The sequence below is a fragment of the Lutra lutra genome, chromosome 6, assembly GCF_902655055.1.
Source record: "Lutra lutra chromosome 6, mLutLut1.2, whole genome shotgun sequence".
Classification (NCBI taxonomy): domain Eukaryota; kingdom Metazoa; phylum Chordata; class Mammalia; order Carnivora; family Mustelidae; genus Lutra; species Lutra lutra.
In genome coordinates this window covers 14,577,238-14,596,438 of record NC_062283.1, presented here as the reverse complement: position 1 = coordinate 14,596,438, position 19,201 = coordinate 14,577,238, and the positions used below count along the sequence as shown (strand labels likewise).

The 19,201-nt window shown below is 44.2% G+C and overlaps 1 protein-coding gene across 9 annotated transcripts in view; it reads left to right on the top strand.

The window, feature by feature from the left end:
* The window catches only part of PHACTR1 (phosphatase and actin regulator 1), a 587,665-nt gene that overhangs the window by 326,284 nt on the left and 242,180 nt on the right, over positions 1 to 19,201 (top strand). The window lies entirely within an intron of this gene.

Sequence of the window (19,201 nt, the reverse complement as noted above, 5' to 3'; positions counted from 1 at the left end):
GGCTCCTGAGGGCCAGTGAAGGTAGCAGAAAAGTTTTAAGCGGCAGATTTGGCAGAGCAAGCATTAGCTCCTAGCCAGCAGAAGCTCATGGCCTGGCCGACCCTCCCACCTGCTTGGGCAGGAATATTTTCCCAGCAACCAGGAGGGTTTGGCTTCTTCCCTTTGGAAAAACTGATATTAACTAGGATTGGTCTGTTTGCTGTGGGCCTCTGAAGGGCACAATAGTGAAGTGAGCGTGCCTTGACGCATGTCTTATTGAAATTAGAGTCCTGCCAGTGTGATTATACTTTTCTTTGATTAAACTGTAAGAGAACTTATGGGGGATGATACTAGGCATCCAGGAGAAACATCAGAGCTATAGTCGGGCACCCTAGTGCTGCTTTGGTTCCCAGACGGGGAGGACACCCTTTGATGGGAAGCACACACTTACGGACATGTGTTTGGTCCTTTGGTTACTGAATAAACTGATGACACTCCTGCAGTATACATAGATGAATGGGATGAGGCAAAGCCAGACTTCTACCACGGAATGTAATGGAGCATGAGATGCGGGCTAAAATACTTATTAAATGAATCACTCTGTTGACTGTATTGCTGCCCACGTGGGCTGCTTGCACAGCCTTGGGAGTTTATTTAAATTAGGAGCTCTAAACGCTGCTACCATAGGGAAAGGTCTGTGTCTGCTCTCAAGGATGTGTGGTTATGCACACGGTCACTAGTAAATGTGTTGGTGTACACAGTCGTGGGGGGCATGCAGGCATAGATTTTCCCCACCAGCATAGATCTCTGCTGGTAACCTGCATCATCTCTCCAGTCCCCCACGCTCTGGAACGTCTTAAGGAGCCATGCATGGATGTTCACATGTGACTAAAGTATTTAATTCAGAGGATTCTGGTATAGGGGAGACCTCGGACTCCGCTCATCTTGCCTGCCTTGTGTGTGGTGCACTCCCTTGAGTCAGTAAACTAGAATGAGGTCAGCAGCTGAACCCTTCTCCTTGCAAGGCCAGAGCCCAGAGCTGTACCGCCAACCGTCAAAGGCAAGGAAGTTCAAATTTCACTTCTGCAAAGATTAACCTTGCCTGATGGTTTGTTAGGAGTGTTCTGTAAGATGCGTTCTCTAGTCTCTATTTCCAATTCGACTACTCTTTTCTGTTTGCCAGGAGACCCAGCTCTTAGGAAGGAAATGTGCAGTAAAGACTGTAGTCACACAAGCAGATCTGGTAGAGCTCCACGGAGGAGAAGGTTTCTTGCATCGGGTTTGGCACCATCAGTGTGTCTGGTCTCTCCGCACTGAGGAGGCCATTTAGTGGCAACCAAGGAAAATTCTGGTCCAGCCGGAAAGCCTTCTCTTGAGAGTTGACACAGGCAGAATTTTATAGAGGCCTTGTTCACGGACATTCTCCATTTCTTTATATATAAAGATGGCAGTTATTTTAAACAGATTTAAAAGCAAATTTTAATAACATGCAGTGGTAGAGGCAACCTATAAAAAAAATATTGGGCTAATATAGAATACACCTTAAAAGAAAAAAATATTCCTGGCTAGTTGAACATAAATATTAAAGGTGAAATTACATTTTAACAATTTGCATTTTACTTGAGTTAAAAAAAAAAAAAGTTCCTGTGTCCATTAGCTAATATTAAAGATGCTTTGCTGACCTTATTTTAAGCAATCCTCTTTTTAAAAAAGTTATAGAATGCAGTTTACCATTAATGGTCAAAGATTTGTTTCTTTCATTTTTGCTGTTTTGGTTACTTTCCTGAAACCATGTTCAAATCGGGAAACAAAGTTTCTATAGCAATTAGGTGTTAAAGGCCAAGTACACAGAGCAAGGACAGGGTAGAACAAAACTTCAGACCCTTGGCTGTCTTTAAAATCACGGTGCTTTCCACTATGTCATCAAATTGTTAAAGCATCACCTACACTGAATATAGAAAATTAGGAACAGTGATCTGCATGTGTTATATTACAGATGCTGTCTTAATAGGCCAGGTTTATTAGGATATAGAATTAGAAGGAATTGAAGAATTCCTGAGTACACTTAAATTTTTTTCATCTGCCTTATCTACTTGACAGAAGCTGGAATTGGTAGGACCAGAAAGAATTTTTAGCCAGGTGGATAAGAAGTAATGTACATCGTAAAGCTACAAGAAACATGGCAAAATCATCATAGGATTTCCATTGGAAGTCAATACAAGAATCGGGTTTAATTTACAAATAGTTAAAAAATCAACTTCAGGGAGGAATCTAGTCTAGAAGGCAGAGTATTTCTGGATATAATTTTACACAATTTCTATTCTCCTTTGAGTTCCTTTTAAGTCTATTAATAGTGAGGGATTATCATAGGAATTATAACATTAATCATTAGTAAGATGTAATTTCAAGTAACTTTAAAATGTTAAAAGTTCTTATTTCTATTAAACAGTTTAGAAATATTTTGAAGCCTGTCTTGTGGCATATTTTACAAGTAATCAAATGATAGACTTAGAAATAAGACTTATTGATTACAGCTGCTACTCAGTGCCTTTCATGTGTGATTAATCAATATGTCAAGGTTGCCTTCATTTTACTAAATATGATTTCTATTCAAATATTCATACAGAAATTCACAAATCCATGGACTCACTAGACACATTTCCAAGTTTCACTTTAGGATTACAAAGGCCATGGTTTCTCATGAATTTCAGTCCAAACTCTTGGAGTGACAACAATTTGTCCTTATACTTCCTGTTAATGACTATAGGGTTCATTCAGCAAGCCAGCCTTTTGAAGAGCATGCCTTTTGGGTTCCTGTGGGTCAAATCCCTCATCTTGCAGATGAGAAAAGGGAGATGTGTCATGGTTAGGCAAGCAGTTCTCCATGACCTAAGCACCACTTGGTGTCAGGGCTCTTAACAAGACCCTGTTCCTTTGTGAAGGAAGCAGTTTCCATCCAGTCTGGGACAAGATCCTGGCTGCTCCACTTGCTGGGTGACTATAGGAGACCACAATATTTACTTCTGGGGGGAACTGTGTGGATTAAATGAGATAATTGGCACAAACATTTAATATAGTGCTGGGCGAAAGAAGGTGCTCAAGAAATACTAGCTGTGATTACTATCATTTGTATCATTAACCACCGAGTCCAATTTTGTCTTGGATTTTTCCTCCTGCTCTCCTGTGCTGTTTGGACTTCTCCTTGGGTTGGGTCCAAAATAAAAGCACTCATTTCTACTCTATATTTAACTGTTAAAACCCATACTTTTTTTTTTTAAGATTTTATTTATTTGGCAGAAAGAGATCACAAGTAGGCAGAGAGGCAGGCAGAGAGAGAGAGGAGGAAACCGGCTCCCTGCCGAGCAGAGAGCCCCATGTGGGACTCGATCCCAGGACCCTGGGATCATGACCTGAGCTGAAGGCAGAGGCTTAACCCACTGAGCCACCCAGGCGCCCAAAACCCCTACATTTTTGAAAAGATTTTATTTATTTGAGAGAGAGGGAGAGAGAGAAGTAGGCTCCCCGCCGAGCCAGGAGGCCTATGTGGGACTCTGTCCCATGATACCGCAATCATGACCTGAACCAAAGGCAGCTGCTTCACCGACTGAGCCACCCGGGCACCCCTAAAACCCGTATTTCTAATAAGGCAAGTAAAAGCAAGAACAGGGAAGAGCCCCTTCAGCATTGCACAGGTCAAAAGTATTTTGTTGTCTTAAAGCTTCAACGATCACAACCAGCAGGTCTAGGTAAAGGACTCGTGTGTGGATCTAAATTTATAATGACTAAGCATTTTTTTGGTCCGTTGAGTTATCAAAAAAAAAATGAGCAAGAGGAGATCCATTTGGTTCTCCGGGAGGAAGGCCAAGAGCTGAGAGAAGTAGTAGCTGGAGAGTTCTATGGGCAGGGCCCAGTGGACACTCAGACAAGGGGACAGCTCAGGAGGACTTGGCCTGAAGCAAGGGATAGAGGCTGAAAAGTGCTTCTTTAAGGTCAGGAGAGGCTAGGAAATGCTCTGATCCGAGCAGAGTGTAGGAGTTGTGTGTCACCCTCAGAGGAAGGACGCTTGCTCAAGCCATAGGGAGGAGGGGTGAGGGCCCCCTCGGCTGAGGGGTGGATATCAGCAGGTACCACAGCCAGTTGTTACCTTTGAAGAGCCAGGACTTTAGTGAAAGCAGCAGCAAGTAAACTGTCGGATTATCCGAGGAAGCCGTGAACTGTGCGAGTAAAGCAGGAGGGCTTCTTAGAGGAGGTGATGTATTTGAAATAGGACAGTACAGAAGAGTCCTTGCAGTCAGGGAAAAACCATACACAAACGACTGAAGCCATTAAGAGAGCATGGCTTGTTTGGGAAAGGGGAGAAGTTCAGCAGGTAGAATTTGTGAAATGTCAGAGGGGCAGAAAATGACATGACTTCTCTGGGAAACCTCTGTCAAGGCAATTCATTTTTCTTCCAGCAATATGTTTTTAAAGCATTTTATATGTGCCAAGTTAAGTATCAGAAATATAAAAATCAGAAAGACTTTATGGTCTTTGCCCTCAAATACCGTATAAAGGAGTACCGGGATTTGGGTAGATAAGTGTGAGTGCAGAAGTTTTAAAAGTATTTGAGAGAGAAACGTATTGTTTTAGAGGCAGAAAGGAGAGCGTGGTCAGTCCCACCTTGGGCACGAGAGAAGTCAGGAAAATCCTCGTACAGCTGGTGGAGTTCGGATCCCATCCTGTGATCCTGGAGGCTGCACAGGGCTTTATTTGCTTGTTTGTTTTAAAGATTTTATTCGTTCATTCATTCATCCATTGATTTAGAGTGCATGCAAGCAAAGGGAGGGGCAGAGGGTTTGGGCAAGGGAATCATAAGCAGACTCCCTGCTGAACATGGAGCCCGACGGAGGGCTCGATCCCACGACCCTGAGGACATGACCTGAGCCGAAACCAAGAGTCGGACAAGAGTCCATCGCTTTATCAACTGAGCCGCCGGGGACCCCTGCACACGGGATTTTAAGCAGAGGCCATGTGAACGAGTTTCCTTTGTAAAACCGTCTTTATGGAAAATTGTAAACCTACACAAAAGTAGCAAGAAAAGGGCCCTAAGCCCCTCTAAATTTATCAGCCACATTGCCCCGCTCCTGTATCGGACTGAAGCACACATGGGAGGGTGTTGTGACGGTGCTGCCAGCAGTCTAGGCGTATTTCAAAATCTTAAGCAGCCTGAGTGTCAAAAGACCAAGATTCTGTTATTCTGTTACCGACTCCTATAAAGCCCCAGGAACACCAGCAATTCCAAGTCTGCTGGTCTTATTTTTAGCAAAGCTTTCAACTTCTATGTGATTTCACTAATAATTTCCCCTTCCATTTTAATATCTTATGCTTTACAGATGACATCTACAAATACTTCATTTGGGAGAGGAGAGGCTAAAAATACTTGTAAAATCTATAGCTTGAAATATACCCATGTGTCTAAGGAGATAAAAAGGATTAATGGAGAAGATATATACATAAAACCGTATTGGTGGTCGGGGGGTTCGAGACTTGCTTATTATTATGCCCAAAACATTCATTTCTGCAGTTTGCTAATTCATATGAATGGCAAAAACTTCTAGGGCTCCCGGAGGTGTATAGAGGTTTCAGTTTTGTTAAGAGAGAGCAAGGGAGTTTGTACCAGCAGGGGATGGGCAGAGAGAGAGAGAGAGGGAGAGAATCTTCAGCAGGCTCCTCACTCAGCGTGGAGCCCAGCATAGGGCTGGATCTCATGACCCCAAAATCATGACCCGAGCCAAAATGATGAGTCCGTCACTTCACCAAACTGAGCCACCCAGGGTCCCCAGGTGTTTAGAATTTTAAGCCCTGTCTGAAAGGAGGGGAGCGATGAGCTAAGTGAGCTGGTTAGAAGTTGCTTCTAGTGACTCCAAGCTCTGTACCAACTAGGCTTTGTCATTGTTGCAGTCCAAGGATCTGGGGGAGGAGAAGGGATGAGCTTCCCGTCAACCAGAAGATCCATAGGGGAGAAAAGGCCAGAGAGGCAGAAACCACAAAGTTCTGGGTAAGGGAACATGGAGCTAAACCAGAATCCGGTGGCTGGATTGGAAACAAGGACATGAGCAGTCAAGCCCACTCAGCCAGAATGCTAGCGGCAGACCACATGGCGGGGTTTGTAGTCCTACCCTTTCTCCATCTGAGGCCAGAGGAAAGCTAGAACACGGTAATTCGTGTATTCACATAAGTGTGGATGGCGGCAGTGAACTTGACCTGCAAAATAAAGAATGAGTCTCTGCTCTGGGCAGAACCTGCAGTCTAGCAAGGATGTTGCTATGGGGTGGTACAGGCTAAGGGTGCTACGGGCACGCAGTTGGGGACCCCATCTTCTTGAGAGTGAAAGCCAGCGAGGTCAGATGGGAGGAGATGGCACGGGAGCTCAGCGGCAGTGGGTGAACAGCGCAGGTCTGGCAGAGATGTCTGAGGGAAGGTGTGTCTCTGGCAGGACCAAGAGCAGAGACAGAAGCCAGTTAAGGGACCCAAGGAGAGGGCGTCAGTTGTAAACTGCTTAGGGTCAGGGTCTGTCTTGTCTCTGCTTTTCACTGCTCTAGTTCTAGTACCTAGAACAGTGCACAAATACTAGGCAGTTAAGAGTTCAATCTAAGAATATACATGTAAATTTATTACTTTTTGTCTATTTGATTAATATAAAAATGACTGCAGGGATAGTAGTTTGATATGACGGGAGTGGAACATGCATGGGCATGTAGACTGGAGCCTGGAGAAATGGGGAGACGTCCATCAGGAAGGGTCTTGCCTTTCGTGCCAAGCAGCTGGGACAGGTGCTATCATAGGATGCATGAGGCCTTGGAAGATTTTAACAACTTAAAAATTTTTATTTTTCCTTTTATTTATTTACTTTTTGACAGAGGCAGAAAGGGGAGGAGTGGGGCAGAAGGAGAGGGAGAGAGAATCCTAAGAAAGCTCCATGCCCAACACAGAGCCTGACTCAGGGCTCGATCCCACGACCCCGAGATCATGACCTGAGCCAAAATCTAGAGTCAGCACCTAACCTACTGAGCCACCCAGGCGCCCCTTAAAATTTTTTTATATTTACTTTTTTTTTTTAATTTCAAGCCATAATTGACAAAACAATTGTAAGCTCCTTAAAGTGCATGTTGTGATGATTTGACATACGTTGATGAAAAGAGTTCATCCTGTTAACACATCGTCACCCTCTGTATTTACTTTTTTTTTTTTTTCCTGTGAGAACGTTAAGTTCTACTCTCCTTAGTAAATTTCAGTGCTACAACATGGTGTTGTCGCCTGTGGTCATCATGTTTTACATTAGCTCCTCAGACCTTAGTTATCTTCTGGATGAAGAGGACCCTTTTACCAACTTCTCCCTGTGCTCCTCCCTCCACCCCCCGTCCCTGCGTACCACTCTTCTAGTCTGTGTCTATCAATTTCACTTTTTAAATGTTTTTTAAAAATTAAAGATCTTATTCATTAGAGGGAGAGAGAGGGAGAGAGTGGGCAAGCAAGGGGAGGGGCAGAAGGGAGAGGGAGAAGCAGGCTTCCCGCTGAGCAGGGATCTGCAAGTAGGGCTCCATCCCAGGATCCTGGGGTCATGACCTGAGCTGAAGGCAGACACTTAACCTACGGAGCCACCCAGGTGCCCCACAATTTTCCTTTTTTAAAAACACATTGCTACCTAGAAGTGATACCATACAGTATTTGTCTGTCTTTGCCTGCTGTAGTTCACTTAGCAGACTGCTCTCAAGATAACATCTATGTTGCTGCAAATGGCAGGGTATCCTTTCTTTTGGCGGAATAGTGTTCCACCATGTATATACCATATCTTGATCCATTCATCCATTGATTAGGTTGTTTCCACCTCATGGGTATCAAGGATCATGCTGCATTGAACATGGGTGTGCAAATATCTCTTCAATACCCTATTTCCTGTGGAAATATACCCAGAAGATGGATCACATGGTAATTCTATTTTTAATTTATTGAGGAACCTCCGAACTGTTTTTTCTGTAATAACTGTGTCACTGTAAATTCCCACCAATAGTACACAAAGGTTGCCTTTCTCCAGACCCTCACCAACACTTGTTACTTACTTGTTTGGTTAAGATAATAGCCATTTTAACAGGTGTGAGACGATCGTTCGTTGTTTCGGTTTGCGTTGTCCTGATGAGTGATGATGAGCACCTTTTCATGTGACTTGGCGATTTGGAGTCTTTCTTAGAAAACTGTCTATTCAGATGCTCTGCCCATTTTTGAATTGGATTATTTTTTGCCATTGAGTTGTATGAATTGTTACATATTTTGGATATTAACCCCTCATTGGAATAATGATAATATTTTTAAAGGTTGCCTTTTTCATTTTGCTGGTGGCTTCCATTGCTGTGCAGCTTTTTTTTTTTTTTTTAAGTTTGATATAGTCCTAGTAGGTTTTTTTTTCCTGTTTTTTTGTTTTGTTTGTTTTGTTTTTGGTGACAAATCCAATAAAATCCCCACCAAGATCCATATCAAGGAACTTATTTCCTATCTTTTCTTCTGGGAGTTTTCTGGATTTAGGACTTCCATTCAAGTCTTTAACGCATTTTGAGTTGATTTTTTGTGTGAGGTATAAGACTATGGGAGTTTCATTCTTTTGTATGTGGCTGTCGAGGTTTCCCAACACCATTTCTTGAAAAGATGATCATTTCTTCTGTTGTATATTCTTGGCTCCCTTGTCCTAACTAATTAACCATATATGCATGCTTATTATTTTTGTGTGTGTGGGCTCACTACTCTGTTCCATCTGTTCCTGCTTTTGTGTCAGTATCATACTGTTTTGATTACTATAGCTTGGTAATGTAGTTTGAAACCAAGAAGTGTGATGCCTCCTGCCTTTTTTTTTTTTTAAGATTTATTTGTTTTAGAGAAAGTGGGAGTGGGGAGAGGGGCAAAGGGAGAGTGAGAATCCTCAAACAAGACTCCCTGCAGAGCGTGGAGCCCAACACAGGGCTTGATCCCAAGACCCTGAGATCATGACCTGAGCTGAAATCAAGAGTCAGTCGCTTAACTGACTGAGCCACTTAGGTGCCCCGCCTCATGCCTTTTCTTAAGAATGCTTTGGCTAGGGGCGCCTGGGTGGCTCAGTTGGTTGGACGACTGTCTTCGGCTCAGGTCATGATCCCGGGGTTCCAGGATAGAGTCCCACATCGGGCTCCCAGCTCCATGGGGAGTCTGCTTCTCCCTCTGACCTTCTCGCTCATGCTCTCTCTCACTGTCTCTCTCTCAAATAAATAAATAAAATCTTTAAAAAAAAAAATGCTTTGGCTAGGGGCGCCTGGGTTGCTCAGTGGGTTAAAGCCTCTGCCTTTGGCTTGGGTCATGATCTCAGGTCCTGGGAATGAGCCCCGCATTGGGCTTTCTGCTTGACCGGGAACCTGCTTCCTCCTCTCTCTCTTTCTCTGCCTGCCTCTCTGCCTACTTGAGATCTCTGTCAAATAAATAAACATACGTTGTTTTAAAAAAAAGAATGCTTTGGCTATTTGGTATCTTTTGTGGTCCCATACAAATCTGAGGATTTTTTTTTTCTATTTCTATGGAAAATGTCATTTCTATTTTAATGGAAAAGTCTCAGTGGCTTTACTGTGATGTAATCCACACACCATATAATTCATCCATTTAAAGTATATAATTCAGTGGGTGTTAGTATATTCACTGAGTTCTACATCCATCACCAGAAGGAATGTGAGAACATTCTCATTACCCAAAAAAGAAACCCCGCCCCCCCATCTTCAAGCCTAGCCCTGCAATCCTCCTATCCTCTACTAACCCTAGACAACTGATAGACTTTTTGTTTCCGTAGACTTTCCTAGTCTGTGCATTTCTTGTCAGTGGAATTATAACAACATGGGACTGGGTACCTGTTGTCATTCACTTAGCTTCATAGGTTCAAGGTCCTTCTCCGCTGCAGAGTCTGTGTCAGTACTTCCTTGCTAAATCACGGTGTGGATGCGACACATTTTGCTTATCCATTATGTAGTTGATGGACAATTAGGTCTCTACTTTGTGGCTATAATGAATAATACTGCTGTGAGCATTCACGTACAAGTTTTAGTGTAGACGTAATTCTCATTTCTCCAGAGTGTGTACCTGGGAGTAGAATTCCTAGAATTCCTGGATCACAGAGTAATATTGTTTCACCATCTGAGGAACTGTCAGACTCTTTTTCAAAATGGCTGCACCCTTGGACCTTTCCACCAGCAATGACCATATGAGGGTCCCATTTCTCTGCATCCTTTCTAGTACTTGTTACCTGTGTTTTTGAGTATAACCTCCCGAGAGGAGGATTTTTTAAAAAGTGAGAAGGTTCCAGGTTGGTGGTCAAGAAGAGAGTGAATGCAGCCCATTGAAGGAAGCTGATAAGGTTTTTTTCAGAAAGCCTAGACACCTTACGTAAATACATTTCTCTTACCCTTTGTAATTAGCATGTTATTTCCTTGTGATCTCAATAGCTTTTTGGGGTTGGAATGACTGTTGTGACCGAGTTAGAGAAGAGGGAGCTGAGAACCAGAGTGCTCGTGGCTTCCGACATGTCACGAGCCAAGGCCGCTGTCCCCTGCCTCTCCCTCTGGAGCCACCTTGGCAGCCATGTTGGCTGCTTCTGAGATGTGAACCTCTGAGAGGAGACTGGGTAGTCTGGTCAGCGAAATCCAGCTTCCAGCGAAATTCAGCTTCGTAAAGTGATTGATTTAATGTGAAAAGGACTCTTCAGGAAAATCTGGGCTAAAACCAACACCCATAGCAAAGTGTTAATTCATTAAAAAGGGCAAGAGGAGATTATGTCCCAGAGAGTGTTTGGTTAGCATTAGGAAGTATTGGGGACTTGGGTCGCCTTCATCCTCCCTTTCTTCCACTTGTAAAATGAATTTACTTGTCCTCCCTCAAGATGTTGCTGAGGTGCCCAAAACCGGGCTCCATCAAATGTTGGTAAGCTTCGGCTCATGAGCCCTCTGCCTGTTTGTGTGTGTTGAGAAGGTGTATTTTGTTTGTTTTTACGATTTCAAAAGGCTGACTAGAATCAAAGGAAGACTAATATTTAGTGACATAGACACTCAGGTGAAACTCAAAAGTTGGTGTGTATAAATAAAGTTTTATTGGCACACAGCCATGCACAGTCATTTGTGTACAGACCAAGGCGGCAGCTGCAGAGCTGAGTACTTGAAAGAGACCGGTAAAGCCTCAAATATTTACTCTCTGACCCTTATCAGGAAAAGTTTGCCAACCCCTGACTACATCAGAGTTCCTGTGATGAGAAGTTGCACATCCTAACCATCTCGGCACCGTATCTTAGTTAAGATCCGGGGGACCCTCTCCTGACCACAGTGCTCTCCTGAGCTGCAGTTCTGGTCTTTATCAAGGGCTACTTGATATCCTAGGGTGTCCAGAGGGACAGATTTAAAGTGGAAATCCACCTAAAAAGGAACAGCTTGTGGAAATTGGGCTTGTGGATTATCTCTGCTCCTTAGACCCACCCTGACCTTTATGTGGGCTTCAGGCTGCCACATTTTACAAAGGGAATGGATTTCAAATCCCCACCTAAGAGCTCACCATCTTGACTCTCTGTTATTGTTTCAGCGTGAACTTTAGAATAATCGCCTCTGCTATTTTGGCACATGGAGATTTGCCTCCATAGTAATTATTTTGCAACCCACAAAAGTAATTATAAAATCAAATAATTATCTTCTAAACAAGCCTCATCCGTAGTTCTTGGAGGGGGAGGGGAGTTCCCATTCTTTCATTTTCATTTTTAGGGGTGTCACATTCTATTCTCCCCTTGTTCCCCCTCCCCCCCACCTTACCTCTGTTCCTGTGTTATTTCAAGTGCAACAGCTCCTTTTGATGCAACCTCTTCAAAACCATAGCCCTTGCTCCAAGTTTATGAGCAGAGGGACAGAAGAGCAAGCAAGAAAAGGGAAAAGCAAAGCCTGATTGCATTCTTTGGGTAACAGGAAATAAAATTGCAGAAGGAAAGATCAGCCCACCAGACTACGTTACTGGTTGGTTTGAATTATTGACAGCTGTGCTGTAGTGAGGCCCCCAGATTCTGAAGGTGTTCTCAGTAAGGGCTGGCACAAAGGGAGGGATGAAATCTGCCGCACAGTTAGCGACCATCCGTCTCCGACAGGCTGGACACATATCAAATTTGGTTATTTCTTGAGAGACTTAGAGTCTGTTTATGAGTGTTTGTCTGACATGAACGGCAGACACCATACAGAACATTTATCTATATGTTTGGAAATTGGCACCTGTCTGATAAACTGAGCTACTTGTGTATAATGAAACCGATCTCAGTGACCCGCAACCATCACAGATAGGCTACCCATTCAAGAATAACCCTCTGCAAATTTCAGTAACTCACTAATTTGTAACTTTCTTTGCCAGCCCACTAAAAAAGTCAAACATGCCACAGCCGGGAACTCATCCCCCAAAAGAACACACAGTGAACCTTTTGGCTCGCCCAGAGCCCTCATTTTGTCACATCCAGAATTAATAGTATGGTGCAGTTTCCTACCAGCCGTGGTATGAATTATTCATGCACTATTAAGCAGCCTGTGGTCAGAACACCACAACCCAAAGTAAAACTGAATACAAAAGAAGAGATCTTAATATTTGCAGCTGGAAGAGCCCTTTGCAGTGCAAATAGAAATTAAATGTCTCTTGGTTGCAGCTCAGGTCATGGTGTCAGGTACCCCCAAGATCACGGCCCTACACTCAGTGGGGAGTCTGCTTGAAGGTTCTTCCTGCTCTCACAGATTCACTAGCATGCTCTCTCTCTCTCTTGAATAAGTAAATCTTTTTTTAAAAATTTTTATTTAAGATTTTGTTTATTTGACAGAGATCACAAGTAGGCAGAGAAGCAGGCAGAGAGAGAGGAGGAAGCAGGCTCCCCACTGAGCAGAGAGCCCGATTAGGGGCTTGACCCCAGGACCATGCCCTGAGCTGAAGGCAGAGGCCTTAACCCACTGAGCCACCCAGGGGCCCCTCAAATAAGTAAATCTTTAACAAGAAAGGAAGAAAGAGCTACTAGACCCCTCCCATCCTTGTCCGGAATCTTTGAGATTGAATCATGATGTGTATGTAGATTTCTTGTGCTAGGACCGTAGAAATAGCTTGGAATACCTGGTGAAATTAGTAATTTTTGGACTGCAAAAGTGTTTTTGGACTTGAAAAGATTTCAAGGGTTTTTTTTTTTATAAGATTTTATTTATTTGACAGAGATCACAAGTAGGCAGAGAGGCAGGCAGAGAGAGAGAAGGAAGCAGACTCCCTGCTGAGCAAAGAGCCTTATGCGGGGCTTGATCCCAGGACCCTGGGATCATGACCTGAGCTGAAGGCAGGGGCTTTAACCCACTGAGCCACCCAGGTGCCCCAACTTTTCAAGTTTTTCTGGAAGGCAGAAGAGGCAAACATATACAAAAAGGAATATCTCTATTCAAGAAATGAAAAAAAAAAAATGAAAAGAGAGATTCTTTGGAAGAAAACTTACAAGTATCTTGGAAGACCCCCATATATAAGACAGATGAAAGGAGGGCTGCTCTCTCTGCCCTCCCGTAGTGCCCTAGAATCTGAGCGATTTTTAGAACCACAGTTAAAGTGTTGTCTCTGCATTACACTTAGATGAGATACAATGGATTGCAGAGTGATGGCTGCGTTTCTAGAGTATAAACATCATGTCCTAACAAGGGATTACACCCTAACTTTTAATTTGGTGAAGATGATGAAACCTCTACTACAGCATCTGTGATATAAATAACGAATAACCAAATAGGTTATGAGGGGAGTGTGTGTGTGTGAGAGTATACCTTAAGGTCAAGTTACCTTAAGGTCAAGTTAGCTTTGGGAAAATGTACAAATTGGCTGAAGAATTACATCCTATATAAATGAGTAGGAATATAACATTTGTAGATTCAAATCATTTTGGTAGGAAGGTTTAATCTCACACCAACATTAATAATCACCTCTTTTAAAAAAGCTGCTTAAAATGAGCTAGGGTCTGGTGGACAATCCCTTTTGCTCCTGTCGTTACGTTGTCGATGGTCCTGAAACTGACCACTGGATTTGTGAACAAGTGTTGAAGACCAAACCAGAATGGCATTTAGCATTTTAGCCGTAAGTGTGACAGATGGGTCAGTGTGTGTTACTAGCTCAAAGTCCATAATTCACCGCGAGTGAAATGGCACAAATTTACTTTGAAAAACCTCCTAGCCTAAATTACAGTAGGATTTCACTGGGAGGATTTCCACCATGATTTTGGAAAGCAGACACGGCTTATTTTTATTGCAAAATCCTAAGAGTGCGATTCCTGGCAGTGTTTACCAGAGAGAAGGAATTAGCAGCCTCCAGGGGAGGGTTAGGAAAACAGAGCACCCTCTGGGAATCAGCTCCTGCGTCCCTGTTCCAACAGCCTCAGCAGAAACTGGCCTCTGACAAGTCACTCGGGCCCGACCTCTCTTTTCCTTCTTGCAAAAGGGGGTGATGGATGGGAGGATGGCAGAGGGTCTTGAGGACATCCAGGAGGCATCTGGACCATTTTCAAAAATAAACACGGGGCTGTGTTGTGTTTTATACCCACAGTGCAGGCTTGCCTTGCACATTCGGAAGGGAGGAAGGAGATGGCGTTTCTCTTTTCTCTTCATCCTCTCCTCGCTGTTCGTTGGTGACGGTGGGCAGAAGAACAGAGGACCCAACAGGCTATATGACTGGATGACCGCTGTTTTATTGCAAGGTGAACGAGCGGAGGGGTCCCCTGAGCGAGGTGGACAGATGGCGGCATTGTTGCTGCTACACTGCTTCTGGCTGCGGGTGGCCCCCTCGGAGGCTGGGGGTCGGAAGGCAGGGGGAGGGGGTCACTCACAGCCTCAGCTGAGCCCTTCTCAGCCTGTGCAGGTCACTCAGAAGAGCAGTCTCCTGAAGGCTGATCGAGAGACCGAGTACTGTGCCCGTGGCCAGTCCTCCTGCTCAAAAGACAAAGGCTGCACATTCTCCTGCATGGGTGGGTGGACTGAGGTCCTCTGGGAAGTACAGATCCTCTTCAGAATTCATAGCCCTCTGCTTTAGCCATAGAAAACACAGTTTTAAAAATGAATGACTAGGTCTGTGACTTGGAGATACAAGGTGTTGGGGTGGACGAGGGAGCGGTCTGGAAGTAGGTGGTAAATTTGGGGGACTCTGAACCTGCACCTTTGGTCTTGATTTGTTTCCTTATGGGTGTTCAGGGCCCTAATCTGTTGGGTTCTTCTCCAAACTCAAGTTTGAATTCATTTGCCTTACTGCTTTGTGGGAAAGCAATTTTTTGCCTGGCGTCTAAATAGGTTGAGGTCTGGACTGTTATAATCAGTGCAAGGTAATAAGGCAGAAAAGACGGATTCTTCTGTGCCATTTGGAAATACGTTTGGCCCCGATTCTGGGGTCTGTGCCATTCAAGCAGAGACCAGCAGAAAGCACTCCCCTTCCTGCCAAAGGTTTAAAGTTAAGGGGGGCTGTGTCATGCTTCTCTGCTATTTCGTGTCCCAAAGCGGCTCTGATTACAGTGTGAGAAACTTTATAATTCAAGTTCTACAGTTCAATGTTGAGATGTTTGTCAGCTTTAATGAGATGTTTTCCAGAATGTGTTCCGTGTAACACTTGCTCTTTAGGATGGTAATAGATGGTATGTGAAAAATTTCAAGATCAAACTAATTTGGAAAATGGGGCTAAAGCAAAGTTAAGTAGCTTGTTTTAATCTCTGAGCCTGTGGTATGCCCATGCGCGTGGGGAAGATTCACGAATGATGTGTATATACTCATTGATCCAGATTTACCCAAATGAGCAGTGTCTTTTGTTTCTGGGGGTGGGGAGAGCATCACAAGGGATGAATGCCCCAGAGGAAAATTAATGTGCTATTTCAGAATCCTCCCGTAGAAAAGACCAGATTGGTTGAATATGTTTCCTACTTTGAGACATTTGGAATCCAACAGAACAGTGAGGTTCGTTCATGAATATTTCCTTCCACCAGAAGCTGTTAGCACTAAACTTTGACATAGTGACCGAAAAGAAATATGTTTGCCGAACATACTGATTCAGTGATTTTTCCTGGCTGAAAGAGCTCTGAAGGCAAATTTAACTATTCTACTGATTGTACCTGTGCATCATCTACCAGGAATCAGGTTCCCAAGTCAGGCTCTAGAGCCCTATGGCAGGGCTGAGACTTTCAGAAACTTGTGGTCTCCATGTGCAGAATATTTTAGGTCCGTGTTACTCAGCTGCAGGACTGTTGACATTCTGGGCTGCATGATTCTTTGTTGGGGGTGGATGATTCTGTGCCTTATAGCATATTCAGGAATATCCCTGGTCTCTACCGATGAAATGTCAACAGCCTTAAAAATATACCTGAGATTTTATTTAATCAGGTATTGTAAGGGGACAGACCTGGAGATAACTGCCTTTGAATGAAAAGTTTATTTCTTACAACATGTAAGAGGTTGGCACACATGCATGCCTGTACTGGGATTTGTCCTGAGGCAAAAAGACCAAGGGAGAGCCTAGTTCAGAGCCTTTATTGTGTTTTTTTATAGGGAAGGAGTGTGCAAGTCAGGATGGGCAAGGTTGAGGGGTGCCTGGGTGGCCTAGTGGGTTAAGCTTCTGTCTTCAGCTCGGGTCATGCTCTCGATCCTAGGATCCTAGGATGGATCCTTCTCAACAGGGAGCCTGTTCTCCCTCTCCCTCTGCCCCTCCGTGCATGCTTTCTCGCTCTCCCTCTCTTTCTCTCACTTGTTCTCTCTCAAATAAAATCTTATTAAAAAAAAAAAAAAAGATGGGCAAGGTTGAGCAAGTGTAGGGTTGGACAGTCTGAATCGCGTTGATTGGCTCAGAGCTGGTCTCTGGTGATCAGGTACCCAGCCCTGGCATGATTTAGGACAGAGCAAATATTAACTTGGTGCATAAGAATTAGATAAAGAAGGTGTTTGGTGTATAAGCTTTGGATTGGTTGGTTTGCATATGAGTGACATGGCAGCGGGCAAGTTAATTACAATCTCTAGGAAATATCCAGCCCTTGGAGGGGTGCTCTCTCTTAGAGCCTAGATAGATGTCAGAGCATCATAAAATACAAAAAATATAAAAACCACGATTATTACAGCTACCTCCCAGCTGCAACAACCGAAAAATGTCTCCAGACATTGCCAAATGTCCCCCCGCCCCCTGGGCGGGGGGCAGTGTGGCAGGGATCACCCTTGGGGTTAGGAACCACGGATTAAGAAGCAAGGTGGGTAGTGCCAACCATGAGTGATCTCACCAAAGCAAGAGAGCAATGTGGACTCCAGTCCAGGAGAAGGCTTTGTGTGAAGGGGTGATTTGGACTGGCAGGAGTCAGGAAGGAAGATGTCCTGGGTAGTGCGAGTCACATGGCCTCGAACAAAGGGTGGGGGGGAAAACTAAGTATACTGATGTTCGGATGTTAACAATGACATCTTATTCATTTGCTGTACTCCAAGCCCTGTGCCAGCAATGGGAATTGTCTACTTCGTTTTCCCAAAAGAGGAGTGGTATTTATCTCATCTTGACAGAAAAGGAGACTGAGACCCAGGGATTAAGCAACACGCTGGGTCACACTGAAGATATGTGCCAGTGTTAGGATCTGAAATCAGGTCTCTGTGGTTAGAAGTAACATCTGGTAAGGCTGAAGGATATTCCATTACAGCCGGAAGTGTATAGACTTAAAGGTATGTGGTACCTACAACAGGGGCAGATTCCTCAGCAGGGGACCAGTATGATGGAGAGGGCGCCCCGGTTCCTCTGGCAGTCATGGCCCACAGCAGGCACGGGTGGGCTGGGGTCTGCGGGGCTGGGCAAGACCAGGGATGATCCTTGCTTGGCCAAGGGAGGTGATGGTAGGATTGGGGCCGAAGGGGGCGTCAGAGAGGTTTCTAGCAACAGGAAATAAAGGCTGAAGAAATGACCAAAAGGTTATACTTCACTGGGTCTAAGACAAAAGCCTCTCCTCCCCACCGGGGAAGGGCCTCGGTGTAACAGGGAGGTAGCAGAGTGTGGTAGAATCCGGGCTCACCCAAAGAAGTTGAATTTTAGTTCATTTCCATGCCTCATTTTTTATTTTCAGAATTGCACCTTCATTTGACACTCCTAGGAGCCACGTACGGCTCCTCTGGACTTGACGTACATGAACTTGCTTATTCTAGTGGCCTCTGGAGATCAAGGCTCAGGGAGGTACAGTAACTTGCCCCAAATCTGCCTTCAGCGTCATGACCTTAAGTACCAAACTGTGCAGCCTCCCAAACACGTTATTAATGCTCAGCTGCTGGGCACTTCTGACCACTTTCTTTCCAATCGTTGCTGGGCACACTTACACACCTCTTGCCTTTCTCATCTATGGAATGAAGGAGCTGAGCTTGTAAATCCTTTCGGCTCTGCCATTCTGTGTCTACGAATAATAATTCCACTAACTGAGCAGATGACCCATAATTCTATTACTCCGTTCAGCAAGGTGGAGACCTTTTCAGGTGTCTTCTCTTTGAGCCCTTGGGTGACTTGGGGAAAGATTCTCCTCTGGGATCCTAGCCCCTGAGCATGGTTCACAGAAAGCCATTCTGCTGCGTATGTACCTCAGTTTCCCCTGCTCGATTGTGAGCTCTTTGAGGGCAAGATGAGGTTTTATTTGTTTTTGTATTCCTGGCACATAGCTTGTTCCCAGCAGAAAATCAATACTTGTTTTGTTTTTGCTTTTTTAATGATTGCAGACTGTGAGGGAATCATATTTAGTAAGTTTCCCTTGCGAAACATTACCGTCATTCAGGGAAACTCTTTATGGAAGAAGAGGAGAATCATTAGGCCTTAGCATGGCTAAAAACACTATAAACACAGAGGAAGGGAGTTATGTTGGAAGGAAATGAAGCTTCCTAGCCAGGTTTCTTGAGGGCAAAGGACTTCCAAGACCCAAATGTATGGAGCACAAGGTCAAGTTGATGTTACTTCCTATCGAAGAGTTTGGACAGGCGTTGGCAGACCTTCTCTGTAAAGGGCCGGATAGTAAACATTTTAGGCTCTCACCATATGGTCTCTGTTGCAGCTAATCAATTCTGTTGTAGCTCAAAAGGAGCCATAGGCCATATATAAATGAAAAACCATGGCAGCGTTCCAGTAAGATTTTATTTACAAAGACAGGGAGCCAGCCGGATTTGAACCAAGGGGT